The sequence below is a fragment of the Chanodichthys erythropterus genome, chromosome 3 (assembly GCF_024489055.1).
Source record: "Chanodichthys erythropterus isolate Z2021 chromosome 3, ASM2448905v1, whole genome shotgun sequence".
Lineage (NCBI taxonomy): Eukaryota > Metazoa > Chordata > Actinopteri > Cypriniformes > Xenocyprididae > Chanodichthys > Chanodichthys erythropterus.
Genome location: NC_090223.1, coordinates 5,785,808 through 5,806,544, shown reverse-complemented (window position 1 = coordinate 5,806,544; position 20,737 = coordinate 5,785,808). Strand labels below are relative to the sequence as shown.

The following is a 20,737-nucleotide window of genomic DNA, read 5'->3' as shown; positions in this document are numbered from 1 at the left end:
AATGTGCGCAGGAATCAGATAAATAAATGATTCATGCAATCGTTTGCAAATGTTTGTCAAAGTGTTGTGCAGGATAGAAGGGCACTAAAACAGTGCAGTAGTTTGTAGTCGAACTCATTTTTACGTTAAACAGTGAGGATTTGTGTGCGACCACAGACTGCTTCTCGACGATAGAAACTCCCGTAGACATTCAAAGCGAAGCGATAAAGCGTCATTTTAAAGGGACAATCATGCATTATAAAATGAAGCTCTGATGAGATTAAGCCTATTAAATCATGCATTAATACTGTACAATCTCTGCTGTTCGCAGGTGTGCTGTTGGTGTCGTGCACAGACAGACGGATTTTCGTGCTCTATATTGTGAAAAATATCAGACAATAATTTACACTGCAAAAATAAAGTCTATCTGTTTCCATTAAAAATATAACATTCCTAAAATATGTATTTATGTTTAGGCTTACCTTAAAAACGGCACAAATTTGATTTGTTTAACGTAAACACTAATTAAATACAATTAAATACTGTTTAATGGAAAAGGTTGAGAATAACTTCTCTGAAAACTTTCTCTGAACAGTATTTTATACAATTTTGATTTATTTATTCTAAAACAACATGATTTTTATCAATGCAAACTAAAGTGAGGGCACAGTACCTGATATTTTCCTAATGTTTCGTAGGCTACAGTTAAAAGTGGAATCACGTGGATGGGAATTATAATATATTATTATTACAAAAACTATAATGTAATCAGGGAGAAGAAAACTTCATATATATCATTTATTTATACAAATAAATCAATAAATACAACAAAATACATATGACAAAAGTTCCCCCCGCAAAAAGATATTAATAACCAGCCAACCCTCTCTGAATCCCAACACAAGCCAGCTTCTTTACAGAGAACAATTTGAGAGAAAAAGTAAAGTAAATCACATTAACAACCCCAAAAATCATTAAATAAATACAACACTCAAAAAAACACTCAGATAATTACACTGCAAGCATAAACCACATGCAAAAAAATGGTTCATGTGTGTTAAAGCATCAATCTGATTTAAGGAACATAGAGATTGGCTGCAACACGAGGCTGATACAAGTAAAGAGAGAGAAAAAAAAATACAAAAAAAGTCTGCTAGCCAGTCCAGTTCATACAACAATCACCAACTGTAATTACGCTGGAGGCATACAGCGCACACATGCAAGGACGGGCTAGCGAGAAGAAAAAAAACAAAACAAAAGAAAAAAAAAAACAAAAAACAAAAAAAACCCACATATACAAACATAGGAGGAACAGCGATCAACTAAACCTAATATGAAAACAAACAAAATACACAATTAACAATACCCAAAATAATCACACTATTCTTTAATATCATTAAAAATAATAAAATCAAATCACTTGATTATAAATATTCTCTCCGATTACCTGCAACTCAGCCATGAATCAAACACAGCCATGAACCGATATCCGAGGAGGGCGTGACCAGCGGCAGCTAAATCCACGATGTTTACACCTACATTAAAAACATCAAACCCTCTAATGAAACACCACTTTGTAGAGATAAACATAGATATTTATTTACCCAAACAGTGTCCATACACATGCCAACACGGAAGCGGTACCAGGCAGCACATCTGCATTTAAATCTGCATTAAAAACATAGCGCCCTGATTTAATAAAGCAAGGCTTTGTGAACATAAAGCAAAGTTAGCATCCACTTAATGCCGAGTTCAGACTGCACGATTTTCACAGTAGTCGGGTCCCTGTTCTTTTCACACTGCATGACTATCTTGGCCAGCATTCAGTCGCTGCTGTGTTCAAACTGCACGATGGATAGGCGACAGAAGATTTCACACTGCATGACTTTACAATAGGAAGAATCGCCCACAACTCTGTCTGGCACACAAACTCCGTTTCACAACCAAACACGCGCGAGACTTGACAAGGAAACAACGCGATATCACGCGCTCAGGACCGGAGTTCTCATGTGAGACTGGCCCTGCGTTTCAATCAGCTCCCTAGTTCCCTAGGTAGTGAATCAGTATATAATGAAAGTGAATGTGGCTGATACCCTCATCAGTGCCCTGACTACTGAACTAGGGAGCTGATTGAGACACACGGTGGGATTATTATTAAAAATAGTAGCCCGCAAGAAGCTTGAAATACGAATTGCCTGTGCGCGAAAACAACATAAATAAAAGAAGAATATGGAGGAGGAAATAGTTGGGGAGACTGTGGATTGTGTGTTCTGCAACGACATGTGCTGCTGTTGCGGATGGTCAAGCAAATGTTTGTGCTTTGGTTCTGTTTGATAGAATTGTAATGTTTATCTGAAACGAAGCCATGTTTGCTGATATTGTGGTCTATAACTCCTCCCCGAACTCCCCGCTGCTCTGTATCTTGCTCTCTCATTGGCTGTCGGTCATCGCCGATGTAGTTTTCAGTCAGGCTAAGCTTGGCCACCCTGCTCACAACTGCTGTTTCTGTATACCTTTTTGTTGACAAGTATTTCGTTTATTTAAAGGCAGAACCGTTTCTTTAAGACCACGAAAAAAAGGGAGACTTTTCAGACGCGCACTTAAACCTCGCCTCAGCGCAAGGGCAAGTCAAACGCGCGCGGAAATGATACAGGTGCCGAATGAGCTTCAGCAGAACAACAGTGAACGGCGAACATTATAGCTTACATAAATATTTCTCAACTGGTGGGTTGCAAGACGCGCACTTTTCAATCACGCGCAAATACGGCGCGCTGTATATTACTTAAAAAATAAAGCGCAAAATACGAGCATGCAACGTCGTAGTTCTGTCGTCTATTAAGTCATGCCTGTGATTTCGGGCATTTGTCGGCGATTTCTTAAAACCTGTCGGCGAGCCAAAATCGGGGCTAAAATCGTGCAGTCTGAACTCGGCTTTAGCCTACCTGCTCATTCAGACCATATCTGTGCACAAACACGACTACGAGGCAACGCGCTTCCACACAAAAAGATCGGACCCCATCACTACATACCCTTCTAGGTGCCTGCTTAAAAACCCAATAATTACCTACCTGGCCACGCCCTCAATAGTTGTAATCATCTCGCCGGCTACATTAGTAAAGGGTCATTGTACAGAAACGTCCACTTTTATGTCCCTAGACTTTACAGAACTATTACACTTGAAAAACACTTTAGGATTACAATTTTTTTATATTTTAATATGAAACAATATGATATTTGAACAATTAAACCTTCTTGAGCCATCAATGTGGCATTATTTGTTTTTTAATTAATTATAAAAATTCCAAGCGCCACAGAAGTGCTCGTCCCCACAGTCATGTACAGAGGGAAAGTGCTTTATTTTGAGCTCAGAAACAGGTTTTCTACCATTTCAAATACAATAATGTATGCATAACTATCAAATAAATGACATAAAAAAAACAAATGCTGAATAAATATTATAAAATATATAATGAATGTAGTGGTCCCCTGGTGTTGTGTCACTGGTGTTACCTTTAACAAATCTCTTATTTTGAAAAAAAAAAAAAAAAAATCACACTGATGGCACTTGACTTCCTTCTTCCTGTTTCCTGAAGATCCATGAAGAAAGACACGCTGGGTGCTTCTCAATATCCCTCCTCATCTCCTCGCTCCTCCGTCCTCCATCCTATGACCCGGAAAACAATCGAGCTCAGCCATCTTGAAGGACATCTCAATTCTCTAATTGCACAGCGAGGAGGCGAGGAACGAGGAGTGAGGAGGCTTCCTGAGGAGTCATGAGCGAGGATACACAGCTGCATCCTTTGCGGAAGTCTTTCTCATTGAGAAACGTGACGCACGCATAAATTCTCCTCCCCCTTCTTATCTGTCACAATAATTTAAATGTATGCTTTACTTTTACAGATTAAATAAACTTTATATCTCATATTTCAACTGGGCATCTTGCTTTATTAATATTTATTATATTTTTTTAAATAACCAAACTTTAACAACATGTGGGTAGATCCCTCGAGCGCAGCTGATGACGCTTTGAAGTGACGCTAAAGGGAGCGAGGATTTATCATTTCACTTGATTCAATTCCTCCGTCCTCTCGTCTTTTCCTTGCGTCCTTCCCTGGCATCCTGGAGGGGTGGAGCTAAGACGCGAGGAAAGGAAGCAAGGAAAGGAAACGAGGATGCACAAATAAGAATTGAGAAGCACCCATGTAAAGTCCTCTATCTCTTTTCAATTATCAGAAACTTTAATTAGAAAATCATAATTTCACATGAAGCTTTTAGTTGAAGTCACTGGTGTGACCTACTTTATTGTTAGGGAATTATTAAAAAACTGGAATACAAATGGATTAAACTACTTGATTTAGTGAATATATCATGATTGACAACATGTGGTTTGATTCCTTGCAGCAGCCATTGTGTAAAACGCATTTTTTATGAAAACTGTCACTGGTGTTACCCGTTTATAGATAAACTTGATTTAAAGCTATTCATTTAGTTCTTTTGCATAAAATAGCACTAAGATTACATGATTATAACTTTTCTTTCTCGTTGTTAATCCTCCTTTGGGCAGATATGACTAAATTAAGGGTATATGGCCAAATTCAGTGCAGCGACTTTACAGCATATTTTACAGACAGTTTTAAAATGTTGTTTATAATCTTTTACTGACTGCTTTCACTAAGTGTCAATGATAGTCTTTGATTTTATGCCAAATGTAAAAATTTAGTCCAATCTACTTAATTATAGTTGAAGAATAAGGATTTTTGGTCCTAGTCACCTGTGATTCATTTTGTCTCTGGTAGTTTTTGTCTGTCACATTAATTAAAATGTGTCATATGTGACATGACAATAATTTTACATCCATTGAATTCTGCTAAACTCAAGAATTATGATTTAAAGGATTGCATCATTACTTTTTTATAACTGTTTTTCAAATATTTTCATTGTTATAGCAAATACATGGTTGCGCAACTGAATTAACATCATTCAATCACACTTTTAACAAACCTGATTAAAATAAAAAACACATAATCCCCTTATTTTTGCATTATCATTATTATTCTGTAACTCTGACTGCATGTGCAGAAAAAATTGAGAAATAATAATATTTCATAAAAACGTTTGAAAATGCCAGAGAAGTAAGGTAACAGTGACAAAAATGGGTACATGCAGTCTTTAAATAAATGTACAAATCATTAAGCTGTAATTTATGTGTATTCATAAAGTCCAAGTGTAATATAATAATGTGGTCTAAGTTTAAATGTTAGAAAAATAAATACATTTTAAGACATTTTGTCATACCAAAAGTGGACGTTTCTGTAGAATGACCCTAAAACTAAAGGTTGTTTCAGGGAGGAGACGGGATTCACAAACGCACAATCTTCCGCTGACTGGGTTTATAAGGGAATATGTTGCGCAGGTTCTGCCGTACGCAGAGTTTTATAACTGCACACGTTTAGGAAGAAAGTTTTATAGGACATGAGGCCTCTGTGTTTCACGTTTCTGTTTTATATCGCGAAACAATATTTTCCAGTTTCTATATACGACGATTTCGCTCGACTGAGTGTGATCGTTACATGACTTTATTTGTAATGTTCTCATTATTGCATTCTTGTTCACAATATTGTTTCAGACCCTGGCTTTAGCTTTAGGTTGTGATTGAATTCATTTTTAATTTTTTTTTTTTTTTTTTGGTCCCTTTCGTTTCATGCATTAGAATTTTTTTTATCATTAGGCTATTATTATTATTATTATTGAACTCTAATGCTGAGCTAAAATACTGTCTGTCTTTTAGTATTTTGTTTTCTTTTGGGAGCTTAATGATCAGTTGTTTCGGTGGTTTTAAGAGCTGGATTGATTTTGAGAGCATGGGTTAAAATCGCTTACAATTTTTCTGCATTATTCTGTGATGAAAATACAGTTATTAATATTGTAAAAATCCATGAAAACTTAATCCAAAACAAAATTCCACTTGACATCTCTGTCGCCCTAACTTCTGAAACGAGGCCACGCCCCTGTTGGAGTCTATGACGTGTTTCCACCATACGGTGTCTTGGTGAATTCGGAACCACATTGTAGCATTCTACTGTTTCTGTCGTAGAAACACATTGTAAAAGTAGTAAGATAAGAATATATTCTAGTATGCGGTTCCGAATTCAGACGCTGTTACAAACATTGGGTCTCAAATCTGTGCGTGATCTGGTCTCCCTCGGTAGATATCGTGTTTAGGGGAGGAGAAAAGGAAATGCGGGGGCACCGCGTTAAGTGATAAATACTTCATAACACAAAGTATTATAAAAATGATCTATTCAGAGACAGCTGAAACAAGTGTGGAATTAACTTTAACTTTCTGGCCCATGAAGCAAAAGAAAAAAAAGCTGTTGTAGGGTCATTCTACAGAAACGTCTACTTTGGGTATGACAAAATGTATTCCTTTTTCTAATGTTTAAACTTAGACCACATTATTATATTACACTTTGACTTTATGAATACACATAAATGACAGCTTAATGATTATTATTATTATTTTTTTTGTACATTTATTTAAAGACTGCATGTCCCCTTTTTTGTCACTGTTACCTTACTTCTCTGGCATTTTAAACATGAAATATTATTATTTCTCAATTTTTTTCTGCACATGCAGTCAGAGTTACAGAATAATAATGATAATGCAAAAAATAAGGAGATTGTGTGTTATTTATTTTAATCAGGGTAGTAAAAAGTGTGATTGAATAATGGTAATTCATTTACACAACAATGTATTTGCTATAACAATGAAAATATTTGAAAAACAGTTATAAAAAAGTAATAATGCAATTCTTTAAATCTTAATTCTTGAGTGTAGAAGAATTCAATGGATTTATAAATTATAAAATTATTATCATGTCACATATGACACATTTTATTTAATGTGACAGACAAAAAAACAGTACCGGTTAACTATACATAACTACATAACTATACAGTGACGCATACATAAGACCAAAGATCCTTCTTCAACTAGAATTAAGTAGATGAGACTAAATTTTTACATTTGGTGTACAAACAAAGACTTATCATTGACACTTAGTGAAAGCAGACAGTAAAAGATCATAAAAAACATTTTAAAAATGTCTGTAAAATACACTGTCTGTAAAGTCGCTGCACTGAATTTAGCCATATCTGACCAAAGGAGGATTTTATGCAAAATAACTTAATGAATAGCTTTGAATAAAGTTTATCTATAAACGGGTAACACCAGTGACATTTTTCATGAAAAAATGCATTTTACAAAATGGCTGCTGCAAGGTATCAATCAACGTTGTCATCATGATATATTCACTAAATCAAATAATTTAATCCATTTGTATTCTATTTTTTTTTATTCCCTAACAATGAAGTAGGTCACAATATGAAATTATGATTTAATTAAAATTTCTTATAACTGAAAAGAAATAGTGGACTTTCCATTGGCCTTTCTTCGTGGATCTTCAGAAAATAGAAAAAGGAAGTCAAGTGATGTCATCAGTGTGATTATTTATTTCAAAATAAGAGATTTTTGTTAAAGGTAACACCAGTGACACAACACCAGGGGACTACTACATTCATTATATTTTATAATAATATTTATTTGGCATTTTTATGTCATTTACATTATATATTTGATAGTTATGCATACATTATTGAATTTGAAATGGTAGAAAATGTTTGTTTTTCTGAGCTGTTTGTGAGCTCAAAACTGTACCGGAAAGATCGTATTTACGAGCTGAACGCACATGAACGCCACCACAATGTCGTAAATACCAGTGGGAAGCTCGGGATTTTCTTTAAGCCCAGATCTGTAACTTGGGTAAAGTTGGTTTTATATTCGCACATTCGGACACCCGTATTCAATAGTCTTGTTAATCACACTACATTGGACATTCAGTGGACATTCACAAGTAAATATGCCATTAAAACAATACTTGCCTATTTTGATCGACTGTGAAAAATGTTGTAAGTTGACAATCGTTGGTTGTCAATATGTCGCTGCTTAAAATTTGCAAACATTAATTTATTGCACATTTATTGGAAAGTCTGAATTTATCAGAAGTCCGAATGTGCGAATATAAAACCAACTCTACCGAAGTAGATCTGTACGAGTTGGGGGCGTGTCAGTGAGAATCATGGCGAAATACCACAATACTAAAGGTATTTAGCAGTGACATTGTCAGGCGTTTCTATTTACAATGAAGTAAGCTGATTCCCAGCAAAGAATATGATAGCATCATAATATAAAAATGTAATATGTAACAATAAAGTTTACAATGGCTTCATAAATTAATTACAAAACATAAAACACAACCATTGCACATTCTTTGCTCTACATTTTCAGAAAGTAGAAGTGTTGTTACTTGTGTAATTAATTTAGAGAAGGCACACCGCCATCATCCGACGAAAGTGACTTGAACGCACCTACCTCATAAATACGAACTTCCTAGGAGGACTTGAACGCACCATTTCACAACAACAAAACAACTTACAATCAGCAAGCGTGTCTCTGCTGTCCCTCCTTTCCATGTGTTCAATGATAAATTTCTCTCTATTTTCCACTGTTTCCTTCAATCTTCTGCAGTACTTCTTGAAACTTTCCACGTGTGTTTCATCCAGATCCTCCAGTTCATCTCCACATGTGAACAGAATCATGATGTGAATCCAATAAACATATAATCCAGGATCTGTTGCTGGTTGAGGAGAACTGAAGATCAGCATCTGGAGGATCAGTCACCTGCTTCTCACACATCTGTGCTTTACTGACTCTTTACTTAAACTTTATTTACACAGAAAGTACAATCATTCTGTGTGAAGTTGAGTGCAGAATTTCGATTGTTCGCTGAAAATCTTATTTTGAGTCACTGCTGGTGAAGGCGCGCTTGTCATTCAAACGGATTAGTCACGCGATCACAGTAAGGAAGCACGCGAGAGCCAATGAAATGTGTGCTTTTTAAAGCGGGAAATTTTGAACTTTAACTAGAGCGAGATTCTAGTTGACTCAGCAGAGGAAATGAAAAAGCTGATCTTGCAAAACTGACAGTTGGTCTTTCTATAGAAATGCTTTTTTTCTTATAAAATGAAACAATAAGTGTACACTTTCTTGAGCCATCAAAGTGGCAATATACCACTGTGCTCCTCTCACAGTCATGTACATTTACTGAAAAAACTGAGAAATTATATTTAATAAAAACGTATAGCCTAATATTGCCTAATATTAAAAATTCCAAACACCACAGAAGTGCTAGTCCCCACAGTCATGTACAGAGGGAAAGTGCTTTATTTTGAGCTCAGAAACAGGCTTTTCTACCATTTCAAATACAATAATGTATGCATAACTATCAAATATATAATGTAAATTAAAATAAAAACATAAAAATGCCAAATAAATATAATAAAATATATAATGAATGTAGTGGTCCCCTGGTGTTGTGTCACTGTTTTGTTTTTGTTTTTTTTGCAGAAAGAAACAAGTACAACAAGGCAATACATAATCTTAAGAAAATCCAATAGAGCAGAGCACAACAAAAAATAAGAGTAAAACGAGGGAGAAAGAAGAAAAGAAAAAGAGAAAATAATTACACATCAGGGTCTTCTAGTTTAAATTTCCTCAATAAGCTAAGTAGTTTTCTTCCTGTTATGCATTTTAACAACCTTAAAGATTTACAATACAACCAAAATTCTTTTTGAAAGACAAAAAATGTTTTTTTTTTCTTAAGGCACTTACATTTGTGAATGAAAAATTTACCCAAAATAAGAAAATGATTTAGCAAAAACTGAATCTGTATATCTTCCATAATAATACCAAAAATGATATCATTTTTAGAAAACTGAGAATTCACCTTAATAGGAACTTTAAGCCACTCATACACATCAGACCAAAACGATATACTAAATATACATTAAAAAAAAAGATGTACAGTCGTTTCAATGTCAGAATTACAGAAAGTACAATTATTGTGGTCAATATTAAATCTATGTCTAAGGAATTCTGACGACGGATATATATCATTAAACATTTTAAAGTGTACTTCCTAGGCTTTGGGGAAAGAGAGATATAAAGTTCTTAATTTATGAATGGAGTTCTTGGGAAAACGTTATTTCGACTGGCTTGATTTGGAAATTCAGCTGTTTTATTGACATTTTCTGTGGTTGATTATGAGACATGATTCATTTCAGTAAGTTGTTCTGTATCTTTCAACATTCCTTCTGATCTTCATGTTTCACCTCTATAAAATCTATCCAAATATATATAAATTCATACTCTGAGAGAATTGGTTGACACCTAAGTGTAGCTACTCTGACCTAATAATTATAGTCCGCTGACCCCGTGTTGCCAAGTCCCCGATTTTTTCGTGGAATTGGGCTACTTTAACAGTGTTGCTGTGGGCTATTTTTCATGTCTGCAGGTTGAAGTAATCACAAATAACAAAATATTTAGACCATGGAATGCGGATTTTACCAGGAACTTTTACCACGGTTATTGTGTTGGTTCCAATGTGAGGACTTTTATTTTGCCGTGTTTCCACAACCTCATGGCGCAGCGAATGCTCGTCTTACAGTATGTTTATGTTGCATCTGAGTCAATCCTCTTTCTAAACCCTGATGAAAGCATTGGTTTTTTACTCGGTTCAATGGCCGGCGTTTCTGCCCATGTTAAACTGCACTGCATGTTGATTTATTAAAGTAGTAAGATGCTCATATTCTGGCTCTTGAACAGAGTTTGGCTTGTGTTTATCTATGATTCATTGCATCATTTGTCTACAGTATGACTGATTCATATTACTTCACTTTGTTATGAGTTTATACATTTTGACCACAGTCTCGTTTCATTTCCCCTTTTGTTGCATTCAGACTTAATTTAGACACACTTGTTGGAGGCCCAAGTTTTGGAGAAATTTAGTTTTCTCCACCACAAAAAAAAAAAAAAGAAAAATTAATCCAAAGCATTGAGTTGAGTTTCACCAAGAAACACAGAGATGAAAACAGCGTAGACACACTGTAAAAAATGACCGTGATTTTAACAGTAAAAGACTGTAAAAATGCTGCGGTGAAAAACTGTCAATTGGTTTACAGAAAGTTTCCGTACTATATACAGTGAATAACTGTAATAGATCTAACGGTACATTTAATGTAATTTTACGGTAAAATACCGTTAAATTCACAGTTTTTGGAAGTGAAAAATAACAATTCATTGTAAAATTTACAGTGAAAAACCGTAAATTGACATTCCCACAATTCCCTGCGTGACACTTCACATTTGATATATTTTCGTTGAAATAACTCTGTTTCTTCTTAGTTTTTCTCATTTTTTTCTAATCAGTTATGTACATTAGGGTTTTATGTTACATCTAATGTTGTCAAATTAATGTTTATTGCATTTTTAAAATTTCATGCATGTTACCATGATGGTGTTTAGTGTGTGTGTGAATGACACTGTGTGCACCTTCTAGTGATGGGAAGTTCGGATCATTTTACCGACTCGGACTTTTGAGTCTCGTTCAACAAAATGAACAAATCTTTTTTCGAGTCATTTCGTTCATTTCAGCAAAATGTAATGAAAATGTTACGTGTTACTTCCCCAACACATCTACTACTTATGCAAACGTTGATCCCACTACAAACAATACAAAACTACAATGCTATAAGATTCAGAAATGATTAATTCATTACCTGGGTCTTCAGTTTATGACAAGCTGATTAAGCTCACCTCACCTCTTGTCTGACAAGTCTTTGGGTTTAAGTCATTCCTTAATGACGTGACAGGCAGTCCCATGCTAAACCAATGCAGACTGAGCCGGAAAGAGAATTAATTAGTTCTCTTCATGAGTACTTCGGGTTTTTGAGTCGTTCCTTAATCACGTGACAGACCCATACGCTAAGCCAATGCATTCTGAGCCGGAAAGAGAATTGATTAGTTCTCTTCATGAGTCTTTCGGGTTTTGATTCGTTCCTTAAACACGTGACAGACCCATACACTAAGCCAATGCATTCTGAGCCGGAAAGAGAATTGATTAGTTCATTTCATGAGTCTTTCGGGTTTTGAGTCGTTCCTTAAACACGTAACAGACCCAAACGCTATTTCTGACATTTCTGTCACTGTTTTTGTTACTGTTTCTTGAGGATCTGTGGTGTGTTATTATAAATAAATAAAGCCCTGTTATAAATAAAATATTGATTAATTTATCTTTTTGACTGTCTATCTGTAAATAAACACTAGGCTATATAATAATATAATAATCCAAGCCTACAATACAAAGTATTTATAGCCTAGTTTGTTCATTTTTACTCCAATTTTGAGTTTGCTGGTATAATAATTGCTTTTCCTAGGCAGACTTGACATATTGGTCTAATATATGTATAAGAAGATAGCTCCAAAAGGACATAATGACATAAATTAAAAGCAAATAACATTTTGAATTTGAATTATTAATGTTAGTTTAAAACATCAAGGTTATGATAACTTCAGCTTTAACAGTTGTAACACAAACTCAAACAAAACTGGAGAGTTAACGTTATTTACTAATAAATATAATGTGCTTGGGTCACACAGCATAGTGTATGGTATGTCACGTGATTAAGGAACGACTCAAAAACCCGAAAGACTCATGAAATGAACTAATCAATTCTCTTTCCGGCTCAGAATGCATTGGTTTAGTGTATGGGTCTGTCACGTGATTAAGGAACGACTCAAAATCCCGAAAGACTCATAAAAAGAACTAATCAATTCTCTTTCCGGCTCAGAATGCATTGGCTTAGCGTATGGGTCTGTCACGTGATTAAGGAACGACTCAAAAACCCGAAAGACTCATGAAGAGAACTAATCAATTCTCTTTCCGGCTCAGAATGCATTGGCTTAGTGTATGGGTCTGTCACGTGTTTAAGGAACGACTCAAAAACCCGAAAGACTCATGAAATGAACTAATCAATTCTCTTTCCGGCTCAGAATGCATTGGTTTAGTGTATGGGTCTGTCACGTGATTAAGGAACGACTCAAAATCCCGAAAGACTCATAAAAAGAACTAATCAATTCTCTTTCCGGCTCAGAATGCATTGGCTTAGCGTATGGGTCTGTCACGTGATTAAGGAACGACTCAAAAACCCGAAAGACTCATAAAAAGAACTAATCAATTCTCTTTCCGGCTCAGAATGCATTGGCTTAGTGTATGGGTCTGTCACGTGTTTAAGGAACGACTCAAAAACCCGAAAGACTCATGAAATGAACTAATCAATTCTCTTTCCGGCTCAGAATGCATTGGTTTAGTGTATGGGTCTGTCACGTGATTAAGGAACGACTCAAAATCCCGAAAGACTCATAAAAAGAACTAATCAATTCTCTTTCCGGCTCAGAATGCATTGGCTTAGCGTATGGGTCTGTCACGTGATTAAGGAACGACTCAAAAACCCGAAAGACTCATGAAGAGAACTAATCAATTCTCTTTCCGGCTCAGAATGCATTGGCTTAGTGTATGGGTCTGTCACGTGTTTAAGGAACGACTCAAAACCCGAAAGACCCATGAAATGAACTAATCAATTGAATCATCAGGTGAACTACTTCTAGCAGTACAGAACCTGTAGAATATTGCACATGCGCGACTGAACGAATCACCCCCCGAGACGACTCGTTCTTCCCGAGTCACATTAAAGACGAATCGTTCAAGAACGACACATCACTAGCACCTTCTATATGTTAGTGTTGTCCTTCTCAGCTTGTGGGAAATCTGCTTGTGATGCGCTTTGATTCATCATGTGACTCTTATCACCACTGTGTTTGGTGACTGTCAGTGTATTATAAAGGTACAAAACAGATATTAGTACTTCATTAGGTTGGTAAATTAACATTATATCAGTTAATGAAATACGTTATTTTACCGTAAATTTAACAGATTTTTTTTACGTTGCTACTTTATTTTTTACGGTAAAGTTCTGGCAACCACAGCTGCCGATTTTTTACCGTAAATTTTACTGGGATTTTTTTTACAGTGCAGAGATTTTTCAAAGGGCTCTCTTACATTGACAGGGTTTACATTTTTCGCTCACTATGAGAGAAACCTGCGCTGAACAATCACGTAGCAGGAGAAAACAGAGATGCTCTGACTCTGAAGAAAACCTGCTTCTCGCTCCAGATGCAGAAGTGAAACAACATGTACAAGAAAACTGATGTGGAAACCGCAAACTGTGCATTTACTGTATATTTCTGAGCAGAATTTGAAAGTGCTCTGTTTGTTTCACAGTAAATCACTGTTTCTGTTCATACTCTAAAATTAGATGATGAAGTGAAGATCCCATCATCTTCCTCATTTCTTCTCATTTGTTAATTTCACACCTCAACATCATCATTGATTCTGACTGTGTATTTAAGGCAGCTGTGCTTCTGGTGTCTCTCAAACACAAGACCAGCTTCACACCATGTTTGTTCTGGGTCTGCTCACCTGTATTGTGCTGAGAGCATTCAGTGCTCAGGCAGAAGTGGCCGAGACCTTTGATGAGTGTAGTGTGTTTTTCCACAAAGCCATAGAACCAGAAGGAATGGATCAGAATCAGAATCAGAACCAAGAAAATCTGTCAGAAGTTGGAGGGTGGAATAAAAACTAAGACTTCTAAGGGCATAACTTTCTACAACTTCTTCGGTTCCTACGCTACACTGTACTCGGTTCCTCACCGGATTCCCCTCTACAGCGCCTACACGCCGAAATGGTCATGCTCAGACACTACTGGAAAGACAAACACGTGGTACTTAGAGCCAAGGGTAACTATGTGCTTCATTTCTAACAAAAGACTTTCATTAGCAGTTCAAGTCACATTTATTTCTACAGCACTTTATACAATACAGATTGTTTCAAAGCAGCTTTAAAAGTAATAGGAAAAAACGTCATTTTCGCAAAAAAAATATAAGCTCTGCATTTCATAAAAAAACAACACAGTTGTGTTTAGTTAATTCAACTATTGGTCCTCATTACGTTTTATTGCAAATAATAAATAAAATATATTAGATTGATGGTATTTTATTTAAAGTTCTTATAATGTAAAACTGTCAAAGTAGGCAGAAAGAACAAAACTTTTTTCTTCAGAAGTTTAGAAAAAAACACAAAAGTGTTTTCTCCCAAGCAATAAAACATCAAACTAACCATCTTAACATATTTCTTCTGCAGATTTCTGATTCTGACTCCTCCACTCATTATATGGTCCCAGAGAATCAAAACAATCAAGATTCTCTGAAAGGAAATCAAGCCATCAGCAGTGACTACAGAGACACTGGATATGATCGAGGACAACTGAACCCCAACAGCTTCCAATGTGCTGACGGCCGCACAGCAACGTTTACACTGACCAATGCAGCACCTTTGGATGTGCGTTTCAACCGTATCCAGTGGAAAAAGTGGGAGAGAACTTTAAAGAGTTTTTTGACAAAGAAGCTTGACAGTGAGGAGGCAACAGCCTACATTGTCACGGGTACAGTACCTGATGCAAATAAACGAATACCACAGAGGGATAAACCTGAAGACTCTAACAGGGTGACGGTGCCCTCTCACATCTGGACGGCTGTCTGTTATGAACACCACGATGATGACGAGTGTTTTTCCTTCGGCTATATAGGAGAAAACTTGCTGGAAGGTAAAGTAAACCTGATGAGTGTCTCACAGCTGAACATTCAGCTCAATCAACTCTATAAGCTCTCAAACATTAAGATCTTTGTGGACGATTGCTTTGAGGACAATGCGAAATTAAATGAGGTTAAGAAAACCTTTCAGAAATTAATCGGTCTACCAATGACCCCAGATGTGCAGAACACGTATGATGCGCTCCATACAGTCAGAACTAATGGAGAGGATGTCGAGGTGACTGACATGAGTGTAAAAAAAAAGTGCTGTACTTCTGATGACTGCTACTCCACTGTGAGTGGCAAAACCTGCAAGGCTAATCACCGCTGTGGCAAACATGGTGAAAAATACCTGTGGTGCTACACTACTGATGGCAGCTGGGATTATTGCTGCACAAACTGTGGTTAGTTGGTTTAAATGACCATTATTACTAAAGCAGCACTTCACAAAGTTCATTGTAATTGTACTTGAAGTGCGTACTAACTGAGAGACCCTTTCTAAGATAAAATAAGACTCTCTGTGCTTCTATAAATATATTTCAGAAAATACATTTTCCTAATGATTTTTATGCAAAAACAAACAGCTTAAAAATATATAAAATATATAAATCATAAATTATACATTTGTAAATTCATACATTAATACTTGGTTTTCAGTAAAAAACAAATCTTTGATATATATGAGTGTGAACAGATCCACAAAAAACTTACAGAGCAATGATGCTCAAAATTTAATCTGTGTCCAACATTTCAAATCAAGTCACATTTATTTGGATAGTGCTTTTCATCGTGAAAATATGTTTACAAATAACTGTAATAATGAGTCTCTCTTGTATGGCTTTACTGCAATAATTAAATCACAATGTCTTCTGTCACCTTACATGTCACTTACTCAGACAAAACACCAATAAACACGTGTCGCATAACTCTTGTGAGAGTCTTTCTTCATACACTCAAGCATATTTTCCTCAGATAACTCAATACTTTTTCCTGTAAACAAACATCACAATGTATTACAGTCTCTGTTGTATGTGCAAAAGTGTCCTACTAAACACTGTATAGTTGAAGAGTTGAGCAAACCATTGCTATAGTACAGGTGCTGGTCATATAATTAGAATATCATCAAAAAGTTGATTTATTTCACTAATTCTATTCAAAAAGTGAAACTTGTATATTATATTAATTCATTACACACAGACTGATATATTTCAAATGTTTATTTCTTTTAATTTTGATGATTATACCTGACAACTAAGGAAAATCCCAAATTCAGTATCTCAGAAAATTTGAACTTAAGACCAATACAAAGAAAGGATTTTTAGAAATCTTGGCCAACTGAAAAGTATGAACATGAAAAGTATGAGCATGTACAGCACTCAATACTTAGTTGGGGCTCCTTTTGCCTGAATTACTGCAGCAATGCGGCGTGGCATGGAGTCGATCAGCCTGTGGCACTGCTCAGGTGTTATGAGAGCCCAGGTTGCTCTGATAGTGGCCTTCAGCTCTTCTGAATTGTTGGGTCTGGCATATCGCATCTTCCTCTTCACAATAACCATAGATTTTCTATGGGGTTAAGGTCAGGCGAGATTGCTGGCCAATTAAGAACAGGGATACCATGGTCCTTAAACCAGGTACTGGTAGCTTTGGCACTGTGTGCAGGTGCCAAGTCCTGTTGGAAAATGAAATCTGCATCTCCATAAAGTTGGTCAGCAGCAGGAAGCATGAAGTGCTCTAAAACTTCTTGGTATACGGCTGTGTAGGAACTGTGGACGAACCAGACAATTGAATCATTCAGATGATTCTTTTAAACATAACCCTAATTCAGAATCAAGTTGCGACTCCAGCTCGTCTGCAGAGTACACCCAGGCGGATTAATTTTATGACACCCCCATGCTTCCTGATAGCAGGAGGAGTGACAAACCAAATGGTCACCCAAGAAGATAAAGTCTCTTTGATCACCAAATCAAAGGAACAGAGAAAACAATGCAGGCACCATTTGTTCTCTAAAAAACCTAACCTCACAGAAAACTCAACAGAGACTGTTATACAACTAAAACTGCATCAAAATTGTTCCAAACAATTTTAAAGGGTCATAAAACCCCCCTCTTTCAGCTCAAGTCTAGCTCACAATCTTTTTGAAAAATGCAACTTAAATGGGCGTGGTGGCTGTGAGAAGAGGGGAGGGGAGAGGAGAGGAGAGGAGAGGAGAGGAGAGGAGAGGAGAGGAGAGGAGAGGAGAGGAGAGGGGGGAAACTCTCATCGCCAGTAGCCCATGCATATCGACTGTCACTAAAAATCAGTGGTAAAACGTGAGGAAATACTACATTTATTTAAAAAAAACTGGAAAAGTTAAAATCTAATGAAATACACTGACACTTTATTTTTGTCTTTTCAAGAGTTACTGAATGCCCTGCTACATATATCCTACAGTAATCGTAATTCTATTTAAAACATATTAATGTACATGTGTAATTACAGTCATTATAAAATATATAGTTGTTTATATACACACTATACATGCATATATTTGAAAAAAAAAAAAAAAACGCTTAAAAAAAAACCTTGCGTACATAGCATAGATCTACGCGCCGAACCTGCAACACGCTCAGTCAGTCAGGCTGCGTGTCAACTGGAGCAGAGCAAGCAACCAGAGCATTTTTCGGTTCATTCCTATGGAAGTTGAGCATCACATTTAACTTACGCACGGCTCAACTTCCATAGGAATGAACCGAAAACACGCGCGCTTACCCGCTCGCTCCGCGCCAACGGACATGCACCGTCAGTCAGTCAGTCTCTCTCGCTGTTTAGTGCCGTTAACCGTCCTCGTCATTGGAAAGATCCACGTGGTGTCATGAATAATTAAGAGAGTGTCTTCTCATTGGATAAAAAACTCAATCTCGTTAATAATTAGGCTTGTTTGAGATGAGCAAATTCTGCGCAGAACCGATCACCGGTGATCACCGCGAGATGCATGCCGGTTAGAAATGTGTCCGAGGGTGGTCCGCCTTGCTGTGATGTCATGCTGACGTGTGTCAAAAACCTCTCGCGAGTGCGAGGCGGACGTGTCGGATTCTGCAGTCGAGCGCAGTTGCTCTCCACAGACTGCGCTGACCAAAAGCACGATGGGAAACGACTTGATGACGACACAGCTTAAAGCTTATTGGTTTAAACAACCGTGATGTATTGATCTTTTTTAAAATGTTTGATTTTAAAACACTAATACCATGATTTTATGCGTATAAATTATGTGTGAATATTCCAAAAGTCTCTGACAGTGCGATCTCTCTATGGGTTATGTGATTGTTATCATATTTATAAAAATATATAAAAACATGTCTGTAATTAAAATAAAAATGATTGATACACACATCCTTCGAATGGAAAAAATAACAAGTACTTTGGGTGTATTGTTCATTATGTTTATTTTCATTTAAAAGCAACAGAACGTAAATTACATCCAGTTTATCAGCAACACAGCGCACAAGTGTGAATCCCTCGATATCCGCCTTTGATCTCGCAGGTGTCTGATGCACTAAGAGAACGGAGAATTGTCCGTCTTGCCTGCACTTTTTTCACTCCTCCCCTCACTGCAGCCGCCTACTCTCGGCTGAACTTCAGGCGAGGCTAGGCGCATCTCAAACAAGCCTATTATGAAACACCGATGAGTCATCAAAGTACTATCGTGCTCTGCCACGTCACAGCCTGTGACGTGGACAGGATGAAGATTTTAAACCCGGAAGACGAAAATAGCGTATAAAAAGTAAAATTTAACCATTTCCCCCCTACTATTAAATCTAACAGATGCTAACATTGTCTTCAATGGTGTTCAACACACATACCTCTGTTAAAATCTCAGAAATTTTGGTTTAGGGTTTCATGACCCTTTAAATGGACTTATCAAACATCTTTTAACTACATACATTTTACATTATGTGCTCACAAATAGTTATGCTTCAAAACACCCAGCAATTCATGTAAATGTGTTAATTCTTGACTGAATGAATGAAAGTGTCACGAGGTGACAAAAATTCCAACTGTCAAGGCGGAACTAATGTTCGCCGCGATTGACTCCCGCCGGACCAATAACAACGGAACACCAGGCTAGTTCCGGTTTAGCGAAAAATCCCCGCGAATGGGGTGATTAGTGAAGATTGCCGGCAGTGGTGCACATTGGGACACGTTGCCCTTAGGGTAGGATAAAAGGAGAGAGGATGCACTAAAAGGGGCGTTTTTGTTTCTTTTGTTTGGGGACTGTGAATCTCGGAGGAAGAGTGAGCAGTGGAGAAGAGGAAGTGGGACTGGCAATCAGGCACGGCATTGTGAGTTTGGGAGAGAGAGCACGTTGACTCAATCGGAAGGAGGAAATCGCTGGACAGTAAGATTGTTTGGGAGAGACTGTGAGTAGTTCAATTGATCTCCATCCTCTTCCTTGTTTATGGGACTTCCTGACGTGAATGCCAGGTCAGAAATGGGCGACGGCCATCTATATATGTATTTCCCACTGAGTGTTGAATTGCAGTGATGAAGTGATGTGATGCACTGTTTGATGTGTGAAGTGTGAACTTAAACCCGCCGGGTGTCCACTACTTACCTGAGCTTTCTGTCACGTTCTAAGAAGTAAGAAGAGGATTATGTACCTGTGTGTTTACCTGCCTGCTTTGCAGTGAACTCCTCCCATTGTAAGCTCTGTGTCTGTCATTGTTGAAGAAGAAGATTACGTATCTGTGTAATTACCTGCCTGCTTTGCAGTGAACGTCTCCCATTGTAAGCTCTGTATCTGCCAGTCCTTCAAGAGGAAGTCATACCTGAATACTCACCTGATTGCTTTGCTGTGAAACTCCTCCAGCTGTAAGTTCTCTGTTTGTCATTGCTGAAGAAGAGGATTATGTATCTGTGTATTCACCTGCCTGCTTTGCAGTGAACTCCTCCCATTGTAAGCTCTGTGTCTGCCAGTCCTTCGAGAGGAAGTTATACCTGAACACTCACCTGATTGCTTTGCAGTGAAGCTCCTCCAGTTGTAAGTTCTCTGTCTGTCCTTGTCGAAGAGAAGGATTACGTATCTGTGTATTTACCTGCCTGCTTTGCAGTGAACGTCTCCCATTGTAAGCTCTGTGTCTGTTAGTCCTTCGAGAGGAAGTTATACCTGAATACTCA

General features: G+C 37.0%; 1 pseudogene; it reads left to right on the top strand.

Moving 5' to 3' along the window:
• The first annotated feature begins 14,391 nt into the window (after window positions 1-14,391).
• LOC137015524 (endonuclease domain-containing 1 protein-like) lies at window positions 14,392-16,471 on the top strand (annotated as a pseudogene).
• Window positions 16,472-20,737: the final 4,266 nt, after the last annotated feature.